The 12,624-nt window shown below is 37.6% G+C and overlaps 1 protein-coding gene across 1 annotated transcript in view; it reads left to right on the forward strand.

Moving 5' to 3' along the window:
- The window catches only part of Gmds (GDP-mannose 4,6-dehydratase), a 514,073-nt gene that overhangs the window by 398,565 nt on the left and 102,884 nt on the right, over window positions 1–12,624 (forward strand). The window lies entirely within an intron of this gene.

Genomic DNA, 12,624 nt, shown 5'->3' on the forward strand with positions numbered 1-12,624 from the left:
TTGGATTGTCAGGACTCCTCCTCTCAGATATCCTGTTGTTGCCCTGAGTCATAGAGATCCAGCAACTTTGAATCTGCAGGACCTGCTCTTTCATGAGCTCCAGTAGGTCATAGATGGGGTAGATGTTGGGGTGGGCCAACCCAAGGCCCTGGATCTGAGCTCGGGAGGTAGCTGAGTTAGTCAACCCACTAGGTTTCCTGTACCTGCACCATCAGGGCAAGCTCTCCAGCACTGCACTGGCTAGCTCACCCAATAGTGAGCTGGCAAAGGGCAAGTTAATCTCTCCTGCTCTTGTGTTCTTGGGGATGGCTTGCCTGCACCTCTGCCACCAGGCCAGTTCTACTGTGCTGCCCAGGGAAGGTGCAGAGCCTGCTATCCTGAGTGCTACATCCAGGGAGGGGCAAGGCCTGCTCTCCCATTTCCATAACCTGGAGCCAGATTAGCTGCCTGCCACAACTGGCAAGGAGGAACAAGGGAGTGCACCTCTCCCTTACCCAGGTCACCCCAGATCATATGAAGAACAAGATAGCTCTATAGTTGATTTTTCAACACAACATTTTTCAGTGTAACAGTGGATGTCTTGGAACTTTCCTTGTAGAACAGGCTGGCCTAAAACTCAAGAGATCCATCCATCTGCCCGTGCCTCCTGTGTTTTGGAATTAAAGGTGTGCACCACCATTACCCAGCTTTTATTTTATATTTTAAAAATCTCTAACCACTAAAAATTTACAGGAGAGTTTCACATGTGTTATATTTTTCTTTTTCTGGGCCATTAAGAACAGCTATGACTTAATACTCTGTCATCCTGTACTTGTGTGTATTTCCTACAAATAATGACACTCTCTTAGATAAACATAATAAACTATCAATTTCTGAATCCCCAGACTGATATGTTGCTTCCATCTAGCCTTCCAGTCCCATCTATGTTCTAGTGGTTGGTATACTGTCCTTCATGCAATTTCACGTAGTGGAGCACCATGGACCACTCATGCTTAAAGCATTACACAATTTTATCTGGAATATGCAAACAATGTGATAAATCCCTACAGAGAATTATTTTACATTTTAATGACATTTATTACACTCACAGTGTTTTATGGCCATCACCACTATCCATTTGCCAGTTTTCTATCACACTAAACAATAAAAACAATAATTTCTTTTCATTCACCTTCCCCTTGGTACCTGGTAATTTCTACTCTACTGTCCATCTCTGTGAATTTGCTTGTTACAGACCGCTCCTGGCAGTGTAATCCTTCACATCCTTTTGTGTCTGTCCTTGGCACATACCATAATGCTTTAAAAATTCAATTTATGTGGCAGTGTTTCATTGTCTTTCTGGTTGTTTGTTTATTTGTTTTTAAGACTGACAAATTGCTAAGTGTAGTAGTGTAAGCCTGTAACCCCTCAACTCAGGGAGATACCAGGAATACTAGGGGTGCAAACCAGTCTGAGCTAGCAAGATCCTTTTTCTTAAAGATAAAATAACCAAATACTATTCTATTGTGGCTATAGGTCATATTTTGTTATCCATTCCTCTGTTGCTGGACCCCTGATTTTACCTTATAAGCTATGGGCAACAATAATAATGTAAATATTAATTCATAAATGCCTGTGTTGGTTCTGCCTCCACTTCTTTTGTGTGTTGTATTTGGTTGTAGAGCTTATGTGTGGTGTGGTAATACATTTAATTTTTTAAAGTGCAGACAAACTATTCTTTGAAGATTTTTTTTAAAACATATGAAAGAATTATGGTATCTGGCTGTGTTGAAATATAGGAAACTAGACTACATCTTTTATTTTTATTTATTTATGGTTTGTTTTTGGGACACAGTCTATAGAACCCTGGCAGTACTGGAACTCTCTGTGTAGAGTAGGTTGTCCTTGAACTCACAAAGAATTCAGCTGCCTCTGTCTCTGCCTCCCAGTGTACTATAAGTAAAGGCATGCACCCCCATGCCTGGCTACACTTAACCTTTTAACTTAACTGGTAAACTAGATAAACCACATGAAACAATTATTTTAGTATTGGACAGAGACAATACAGGACTATGGTCCCTAGTAGAATATCAATGTTGAGTTGTAAATTTCTCTGAGCCCCTTTTTGTGATCATAGTGAGCCATGAGTTTAGAAAGGGACCCCCAAGATGAAAACTTCCCTAAAAATCTGAAGGACCTATACTTTATGGTAGAGAGCTTTAGAAAGATGGGAGATATATAGATATAGATATCCTCATAGATCTGCACAGAGGTCTGATTTCTGTTTGTTCAAATTAATTCATCCAATACTAAATTCAGACATTCGTGATCAAACAGCCTGAGGATACCTGAGGATAACTGGGTGCGATCAGGATTTCAGGAGGATATGTCTCAAAAACAAGATAACCTCAACAGAAAATGCTATTCTAGAGTCAGACTAACAAAGTTTCAATAGAGGTTTTTAGAGGATCTAATAGAATACAAATAACAGCATTTTGGGGGCATTTTGAAACCTAGCAATCATCAAAATAAATTGGTAAAATCTTGACACTAAACTACAATGAATTCATTATATTCAGGTTTCAGTAGGTATGTCAAAAAGGAAGAAAAAATAACCACATAATTCACAGCCAGAATTGCAAACAATAAAAACAGACTAAGAACTGATGAAGAGGATGTACACACACAAAGACATTAAAACACATGTTAAAACTGTTTATTTTTAGAAAGACATACACACCTTAGAGAGAACATATATTTAAAAATAAGTGAAACTTTTAGAGATAAAACACTAAGCATCTATAATAAAAATTATTGACATTGAGCAAATTATATACTGCAAAGAACACAGAGAATGTGTAGACACAGTAATAGAAATGACCCAAAAGAAGCATAGAAGGGAAAGAATAGTTAACAGGGAAAAGAAGTTTCGTGTGGTACAGTTACCAAGAAATGGGATAGGGTGTCACTGAAGTCACGGGCGCATGGGGTATGCACAGAAAAAATTAAGTAAGAATCGTTTTCCTCCTGACTGGATGAAAGTGTAGGTCTGAGACTCATAGTAAATCCCAAGCAGAGTAAATATAAGGAAAGATCAGTATACTATATCAAAACAAGGGAAAGACATGCTAAAAACAAAGGCTTACTCTTTTGTTGGCTGTATTGCTTTGTTTTCCTGTGAGACAGGTATGTAGCCTAGACAAGTCTCTAGCTCTATAAGAAATGGAGGATAACCTTGAACTTCAATTCCTCCAGCATCTCCCTCAAGAGTCCTAGAGTTACAGAGGTGTGCTAAAAATCAAGCCAAAGGTCTTGTGTATGTTATTTACCACACTTGCAAGATTCAAAGTACATATATAAAAGTCAATTATACTTAAATATAAAAACAACAGACAATTGCAATTGAAATAAAAATGCCACTCAAAAAAATCAGAAAACATGACACTTTCAGTGGTGAATTTAACAACACATGAAATACTGTGTCTTCAAATTTTAGAAGACTTTGTCAAAACCCTGAATAATGAGAAATATACAGTGACATTTTGGCTTCTTTAAAAAACACAGAAATATTGTAAGAATATGTTATCATTTTAATCCCAAATTTGAGATATGAAACTGCTTCAGATTTGCTTCATGCTCTAATAGGGGTGTGATTTTTGCCAGCTGCAGACAGTTTCTGTGGTTGTGTCACTTTCAAAATTCTGAGGACTTTCAGAGGGTATATAAATGCTAGGGCCCCAAGAGGCAGAGTGGGTTGTTGGTTGGTTGGTACTGGTTGTGGTTTGCTAAGTAGCCATTGGCAAAGAAGAAGGAAAATTTAGATATCATGACAGGGAAGATCAAACTTGCCCCAAGGAACTCAGTGACCCTAATCACCAAGGAGTAGTCTAACAATAATGTCACACTTTCTATCACTTTTTCTCTCCTATCTAGTGTTAGGGGCATTGAAATGGTGGGGAAAGGGTGGGGGGAAAAAAGAACCCATAACACAGCCAAAAGACCCAGCTACAGAAATACATCATATTTTTGGCTTGAAGAACTCAATGTTGATGTTTGCTGTCTTCAAATCAATCAATAGATTCCATGTAATCCAGTCAAAGCCATGTGGTGTTTTTTTTTTTTTTTTTAATAAAAATTAGCAAGTTGAGTCTGGCTTGGTAAATCACATCTGTATTGCTGCCACTAAGGAAGCTGACACAAGAGGGTTGTAAATGTGAGGCCAGCCTGTTACACAGCAGCAAGATCTTCAGATGAAAGAAGAGGGGATGGGAGGCACCTATACATTTTATATGGAAATGCAGAGGATCCAGAATTGTTTTAGAAAAGACCAAAACTGCAGAATACTTACTGCTGCATTTTAAGATTCCTTTAAAACTTGAACTGTGTGGTGGTGTCATGAAGCTACACTTACAGACCAACAGAATACAATAAAAATTACATAAAGTTGATTAGTGTTTATGTGGCCAACCCAATTCCTACAAAGATGTCAACATGATTTAGTTGGAAGTAGATTGTCTTTTCAACAGATGGTTCTCAACACTGTAATAATAGCGGGAGGAGGTAGAACTCAGCAGACATTTCATACCATAAAAAAATGGATCATAGATCTGAATGTTAAGAACAACAATGTTAAGATGAACATATAGTTAAAAAAAAAAAAAAACAACCAAGGTCCATTATTTTGGTGCATTTTTAAGTGGTTTTGTTACTAAATTTGTGAATTTTTAAAAGTTTTTATTTTTTTAATTATGTGTATGTGTATGAGTTATGCCTATGACTGCAGATGTACTCAGAGTCCAGTGAAGGCCATTGGATCTCCTGGACCTGGAACTACAGGCACTTGTGAGCTTCTAGATATGGGTGCTGGGAACCAGACTCAGGTCCTTTAAAAGAGCTGAACATGGATCTTAACCACTGAGCCTTCTCTTCAGTTTGGGTTAATGAGTTCTTATGTTTGATATGTATAGTATCCTAATCTGTGGGTTACTACTCCAATTTTTTATGGCACCTTTCCAAATAGCAAATAATTTACATTTTTATGGTTTAATTAATCACTTTTATGGCATTTATGTTGTGTGTATGTTTTTGTTGACCATATAGGTCAATATGGGATAAAGGTGAAGATTTCCTATGCCAGTAAAGGCATGAGCCATTTTTAAATGGTGGTTGGTGATGTTAGGTCAGTAGCAGTACATGCCAGACTTGTGTGAGACCAGGACTGAAAGAGAAAATGGTAGTTTTATAAAAATCAGTGATACAACTTAAAAACCTCTGTTCTTTGAATGTGACCTATAACAAAATAAAAACTTGAGGCCATGGCCTGAAAGAAAAGGGAGTGGATATATATTATGATATATCATATATATCATATATATATATTGAGAAGGCTGAGGCAAAAGAACAAACTCAAGACCTGTCTAAAAAAAAAAAAAAAAAAAAAAGACAAAGTACTAAAAATATGACCAAATACCTATGCAAGAAAAAGATGATCAGTGTAATTGGGTATTTGAGCAAAGTACATGGAAACTATAAACTGATTCCAACATTCTCCTGCTAGAATGGACAGAATATAAAACCCATCTATAACTATGCTAAATATTAATTAAGATATAAGAATAGTGAAATCAATTATAGTGTACAATCACTTTGAAAAGTGGTTTTGCTTTCTTTTAATATATAATGAATATTTGCTATGCCACCAGCAATTCGTGACTTTTATTGGATTGAAAACATATATTTTGTAACTTACGAATATGCATAGCTGTGTTATTTCTAATGATACATCATCTCCACCAATATCTAATCAAATGTAGCACTACTCAGTGAAAAAAAGATGTAAATTATTGAAATGTATAATAATATCAATCATTAAAATTTTAATTATGCCTAAATGAAATAATAAGACATAAGGAAGCACATGCTGTATGGTTTAACTAGTATGGTGTGATTTAAATACTGTTTTAAGAAGAATGAATTGATATGCCAGAAAGCCGATCAATGTTTATCCAAAAATGACTTCTGAGTAAATAGCCATCTCTCACACCAAATTACAACATAAGAAACACATATCTAAGTCTGGCATGAGTGACTGGGAATCTTCTGGATGGTAGGAATGTTGATCTTGATTGTGGTGGTGGTTATAGGAGTACATGAGTGTTTCAGAATTCACCAGACTGCACATCTGTTACACATTTTCAGCTTGTGGATTATACCTCACTCTAATTGATTTTGTACAAATAGAAAGTGAGGAATATCTAAGACAATATCACAGAAATGTGTAACTCAATTTATTATGTAACTATGGAAAATAGTGCCATGGGAACACAAATACAATAAAACATGGTTATGGTGACATTTAATTGAAAAAGTAAGCAGGACACAGCTCTAGATATGATTTGAATACTCTGCAGGTGTGCACGTGATAAACCACAAGAAAACATGCCAGGCTTTGTGGATGGTCTCTATGTGGTAGCATTATGAGTAGCTTTTTAGCTTTCTGCCCTATACTTTTCTTCTTTGAAAGTTTTTCTTTGATTTATTTTATTTTATGTGTATGGTGTTTTGCCTGCTTGTGTATATCTGCACATGTGTGCACAGTACTACAGAGATCAGAAGAGGATGTTGGATCCCCTGGAACTGGAGTTGCAGGTGGTTGAAACCACCATATGGGTGCTGGGTACCAAACCTCCATCTTCTGTAAGAGCATCAAGTGCCATCTCTCCAAACCTCCCCCACCCTCTACAACCATCGATTTCTCTGTTTCCAAAATGCTATAATTAAGTTGAATGCTTTTATAGTAAAAAGTAATCTCAAACACATTTTTTAAAATTGAGGACAGGCTCACAAATGTATCTTCAGTGAAGCCATTTTCCTGGAAAACACAGGACATCTTCGCTTCTTCCTTGGAAATGACACCTGAACACAGTCATTACTGATCTTCTGTCCTTCAGACATGAGGCTCAGGTCTTATCTCTTGACATCATGTTGTCTTTCCCAACTAGGATGATATTCTAAGGTCTAGTTCATTTAGAAAATACTGTGTGGCAGTCCACTCAAGGGAGAGCTACCAAAACATATTCAGAAGTCAAAGAACTGTTTAACTTTGTTTTACCCAAAATCTTGTAAGCTTGATTTTTATGTTGATTTTTTAATTTTTACATTTTAGCTATGGATATAGGGCTGACCCAGCATCTTTCATATGCAATATATACACTTTCCTCCCAAGCATATTCTTCAGATTTACATTAAGATCCTACACAAGCAACAGTATCTACTGGGAACTGACCTCCCTCCTGTAATTCATATGACTACTTACCATCCTCCTAGGATGAGCCTTGCCAATACTGCTTCTTCTCTGCAGAGAAACCCTAGTAAATGTAGCATAGTCAGTGTCACTAGAATCTGATAGAAATTCCTGGCGCTGAGCTCTTCTGAAACCATTGCCAACCACCATTTTCTGGTGCTTCAGATGATAGAATAAAATATAACAACTTTTAATGGTATAGTAAACATTGACTTTAATTGTTTATAACTCTTTGGTAAAATCCAAAGCTTTATCACCTTATCTGTTTCAAGTATTCTGTCTTATCAATGGATTTGAGAGTCTAGAAACACATTTTCCCAACATACGTACTTCAAGCAGGAGAAAAATCTCACATTTGACCTCACATGAGGAGTCACATTGAACACAGCTATCCTAAAAACACAGTTTAAAATTACCATCACATTGTCTACTGAGATGACTTAACAGGTAAGGCCTGTGGCCAAGCCTGACTACCTGATTTCAGTTCCTGAGAACTCCCATGATAGAAGGAAAAATGACTCTTGAAAAGTGTCATCTGACTTCACATAGATAACATAATAAAATTTCTGTAACACTATGCACATACGATGTGTGTGAAAAATAAATGAACTTTTAATTTAGACTGTAGTCTTATTTTAGTATATATCTTACTTTATATGTGTGTAAATAGTCTAGAATCCCTCCAAAGAAGTGCTTAAAGTTCTAGTCTCAGGCATTTCAGATAAAGTGATTTTCAACCTGTAGTTTGCCCAAAATATATAAACTTATTTCTCCCACCCACCTAATAAAACCACACTATCTACAACTTATTTTTCAGTGTTTGTTTTTTCAGTCTTTATCCTGTGGCTCTTGCTGGGCCCCATACATCAGCATACCAATCTCAGGGAAAACAGAGGCAATGTCATCTGTTTGAATCCAGCCTGCTGTGAGCCATAGCTGTGAGCTTTTAAAGGAGCAGTGGGCCTTTCTTAGAAGTAGTTAAAAAAAAAAAAAAAAAAAAAAAAAAGCTAGACAAAACTAGATAAAGAAGACACACTAAGGCTAGAGAAATCTTAGATGGCTGTCTTGCACAATTTGAGAAACATGCTTTTATAGGACTTTAGGAATACAGTCATTTCCCCATATCTGCAGTGTCAATTTATAAATTTTGTTTAATGACAGTCAACTAGTTGGATATATTAAATGAATGTTTCCACAGATAGACAATTCAGAAGTGTAAGTAGCATTATGAAATCTTATTCAATGTGTATCTTGCCAAGTGTATACTTTGTTCAGAGTACCTGTACTGTCTCTGCTCCTTGCCATCTAGTTGTATAGTAGCCACAACTGCTTATCAGATTAACTGCCATGCTCAAGTCTTCCTTCTTTTGCTTAATAATGGCTCTAAAACTCAAGAGTGGTAATGTAGGCAGTGTTATTATATAATACTATTATATGTGTTCTGTTTCATTCATTAGTTGTCAACCTCTTGTTGGGCCTGACAAACCTTATCATAGGTGTGTATGTATAGGACAAAACAGTATTCTGAGTTCAATGCACTCTGACTGCAGGCTTCCTCAATAGTCTTAGAGTGTGAAGGGTTAGGGAAATTGCTATATGCACTTCTTTCTCCAAAGAATACTTAATTTATTTCATGGTCTGATCAGTTGCATTTAAAAGCACTCATCCCTATCTGCACACATATGCTGTAATACTGTGGTTGCAGGCCAGGCTCAGTGCCACTTTACTAGGATGGAATCCCAGATTGATGACTTCCTCAGGTAGCTATTTTTGCTCCCTGTCTTTGTTTTTCCAGCTACAACAGGGTGTTACTAGTGATCTACCACAAAGGTGAGGTAAAGAGAGGTAAAGGTTAATAGTATCTATCAGTACCCAACCAAGCTTAAGCTCTACTATAGACTCTGCTGTTAATGACTGAATGATGACTGAAAAGGACAGTTGTGTCTTGTGATTATCTGTAGGCTAGTCTCCATAGCCAAAGCGTGAGGCTGGATCCCAGGCTTTGTCCTGTGGTCAGGGAAGGAAGTCTGTGATGGACAGCACCATGGAGAGCCAATAGATAGGATGGGAAGGGAACAGAACCATTGGCAGTCTCAGGGTGCTGTTTCTAAAGAAAGGTGTTGAGTAGACAAAAGCTATATGTGTACACAGGTTAGTTCTAGATCTAATTGTTTGAGGATAAAATGAGGCAAGAGGTTCAGTGTCCTTCCCACTAAAAGTAGAAGAGCTGGAACCTAACCGCACAATTTCTAATTCAAGTGGCATCCCTAGTGGACTATAGCTAAGCACTGGTAGGTATAGTGCTTTTCTAGAATTTAAAGCCCTAGGTTAGATACTTATCATTACACCACACACACAGACATACACACACATGCACTCAAACATACACATTACATACATATGCACATACATGCTCACACATATACATACATATATACCACACTCAAGTACATATACACATATACACCCCACACTCATACACAAACATGTAAATATATACATGCACACACATATATATACACATGCATACATATATATGCACACATATACACATGCGCATACATAATATATTACATACCCACAGATATACACATATACTCACACACATGCACATCTACAGCCACCACAGAGACATTCCAATTTACTTGCATTTTCATCCTTCCTGACATATTGTTTTATAATCTTGTAGAGTGCATCTGAGTTTGTGGAAAACTTAGCCATATTACTGACAGACAAGGCATCAGTGCTAGGCTTACACACCTCTAAGACATAGAGCCCCAGCTGAATATGAGAGAACAAAGAAGCTACACTAGCTTTGAGACCTTTCAAGAGCTGGAATTCTGGTAAAATATAGTAAGATCTTAAAGGCTTTTGAAGGGCAGTTTTCCTTTAGTAGCTTAATCTTAAGTGCTCTTACTAGAAGCAAGTCTCCTAAACCTCAACATCTCTCCAAAGTTGCTCAGCTCCTCCTTGCCCTCTTGGGTCTGCAGGTGGGAGGAGGTGCACAGTACCAGCCTGTGTCTCATAACCTCAGTGCTCACAACAGCTGCCATGGTAGGCATTCTATAAATATTCAGTTGAGCACAAATGGGTGTTCCCAAAGCCAGCCTGGGCCAGAGATCCTTCCAGCTTTGCTCATCATTACTTTTATTTCTCTAGGTTCATGATTAGCATGATTCACTCTGGTATGGTAGAGAGCTTGTAGGAAGCCCTAATGCTACCTCCCTAGAGTCATGCAAGCTGCCCTACTGAAAAGAAGGGGAAATAAGAATTTGGGTTCAGCTTGAAGCATGAAGAAAAAAGGAATGGGATTGACTCAAAAGACAGAATCAGCAGGATTTGATCAGACACAGGATAATAGCCAAAGGTTCTAGCTTCTGCAGTGCTACCATTAACTGAAAAGCCTTTGTCCTCAGAGTAATTTCCTTCTGTGCCTCTCAAGGTTATAGTTTCCTTAGAGTCTCAAATCTTTCTGCAATCTAATCCTACATGACTCTTCCTTATCAGGCACAACAATCAGTATCTGGAACATTCTTATTTAACTATTTTGAGATCTGTTGTCTCTTCCAGGTTATTCTACTGTTTTGAAAATATATGTGGTAATGTTCATTGAAAATGCTTTGCAAATATGTGCATTGCATTACTTACTTATTTCATTGCAGTAGTAAATTACCTGACAGAAATAAAGAAGGAAGGATTTGTTTAGGTTCATACTTTCAAAGGGTTCCAACCATGCCCATTTGGGCCATGTACTTGGGCAGAACATTATAATAGCAGGAGAATGTGACAGAATACAGCTGTTAACTTAATGGTGAACCTGAAAGCAGAGAACAAAATAGGACGTGACCAGGGATAATAACCTACCACAGATCCTACCACCTACATCCTCCATGTAGACCCAACCTACCTAAATTTCCTAACCCTCCCAAAGTAATGCTTTCAGCTGGTAAGCATGCATTGGAACCATAAGCTTGAGGAGGTATATGATTCAAGCCATACCACTATCCATACACTTAGAAATACATACATATTACTCTGTGAGTAATTTTTGCTTTGAACCTATTAGAAAACATGGTAGTAATTTGAGCTTGAGTTACTACAGCATATCTTGGTAAAATGTATGATGCTTATATTTTCATGTTAGATGTGTGTATTGGGAACTTTATGGGATCACCTGTCATCTTCTTTTAGGAGTATTGGGAGGAGGGTTGCATAATAGGAACTCTGTTTACTATTGGAGGAAACACTTCCCTCCTGCAACTGAGATGATAGGATAAAAACGTAAAATACCTGCTTGGTTTTCTGTTGTTAATTTCGTGGGGTGTTTGTTTGTTCGGTTTGGTTTTCTTTTTGTTTTAGAAAAATTGTAAGGATATCCTGTAGTATGTGGAAATCTACATCTGCTGATGGGAATAAAGACATGCTCAATTTAGACTGCCAGTAAAAAGCAACAGGAAAAAAAAATCGTTATACAATAAAAAAGAAATCCATTTCTCACACCCTCCTAAGTTAAGAATCTCTGTTGTGTGTGCTTGCATATGTGAGACAGTGTTCCTTGTAGACAGAACTTCAAGACACTATCCTGTAGAGAGTGGCCTTGGAGTGTGTGAGGATGTATAAAGGAAGCAGGCCAAGTTGCAGTTGCAAGTCTAGTGCCCCATGTCCAGGTTGCTACTCTGAGATATTCCTTAAGTTTACTGAGCCTGTGAGTGTTATACTTTCAGCCATTGTGGCTCTGCATTTCCCTGGGTCCCTTCAAAGGTACCTTTTAGGCCATCCAGATTCCACTTCAGCAGCTTGCCAAATCTTTGTCCTATACTGTCTAATTGAGTTGAGTGTTGGCCTACATGATGGAAATCCAGTTCCTTCTATTCTCACAACTCAGAAAGCTGCTGTTAGTACTAGAAACTATCCCTATGTAGAACTGCTAGTTCTGAGAATTCTGAAGATTCTTTGTAGAGACTTGTGCCTCCAAAAGTGTCTGGTCTATGTTCATGTAACCTCCAAGCTGTCATTTAAAGCAGTTCCCATCTTCCTATCACCTTCCTCTCTCCTCTTTTGCTTCTTCCCTGGTGTCCTATCTCCTCCCCGTGGAGTCTAAGTCATATTGTTGCTTATTTCTAAGAACTTCTAAGTTACTTGGAGTTTTAATCCATTAAAAGGCAATACAGTCTTTGGATCATTGTATTTAAGGTCTGGTTTGAGCTTTATGTGATAGATTCTCTTCATAGGCAACTCTAATTCTAGTCCCTATACAGTTCAGTTCAGTAGGTGGCAGATCAATTCTGACTTTTAACCAAGAATCTAGTAGGTCCTGAATTAACTGCTATATACCTGACTCC

Source organism: Arvicanthis niloticus, chromosome 8 (assembly GCF_011762505.2).
Source record: "Arvicanthis niloticus isolate mArvNil1 chromosome 8, mArvNil1.pat.X, whole genome shotgun sequence".
Taxonomy (NCBI): Eukaryota; Metazoa; Chordata; class Mammalia; order Rodentia; family Muridae; genus Arvicanthis; species Arvicanthis niloticus.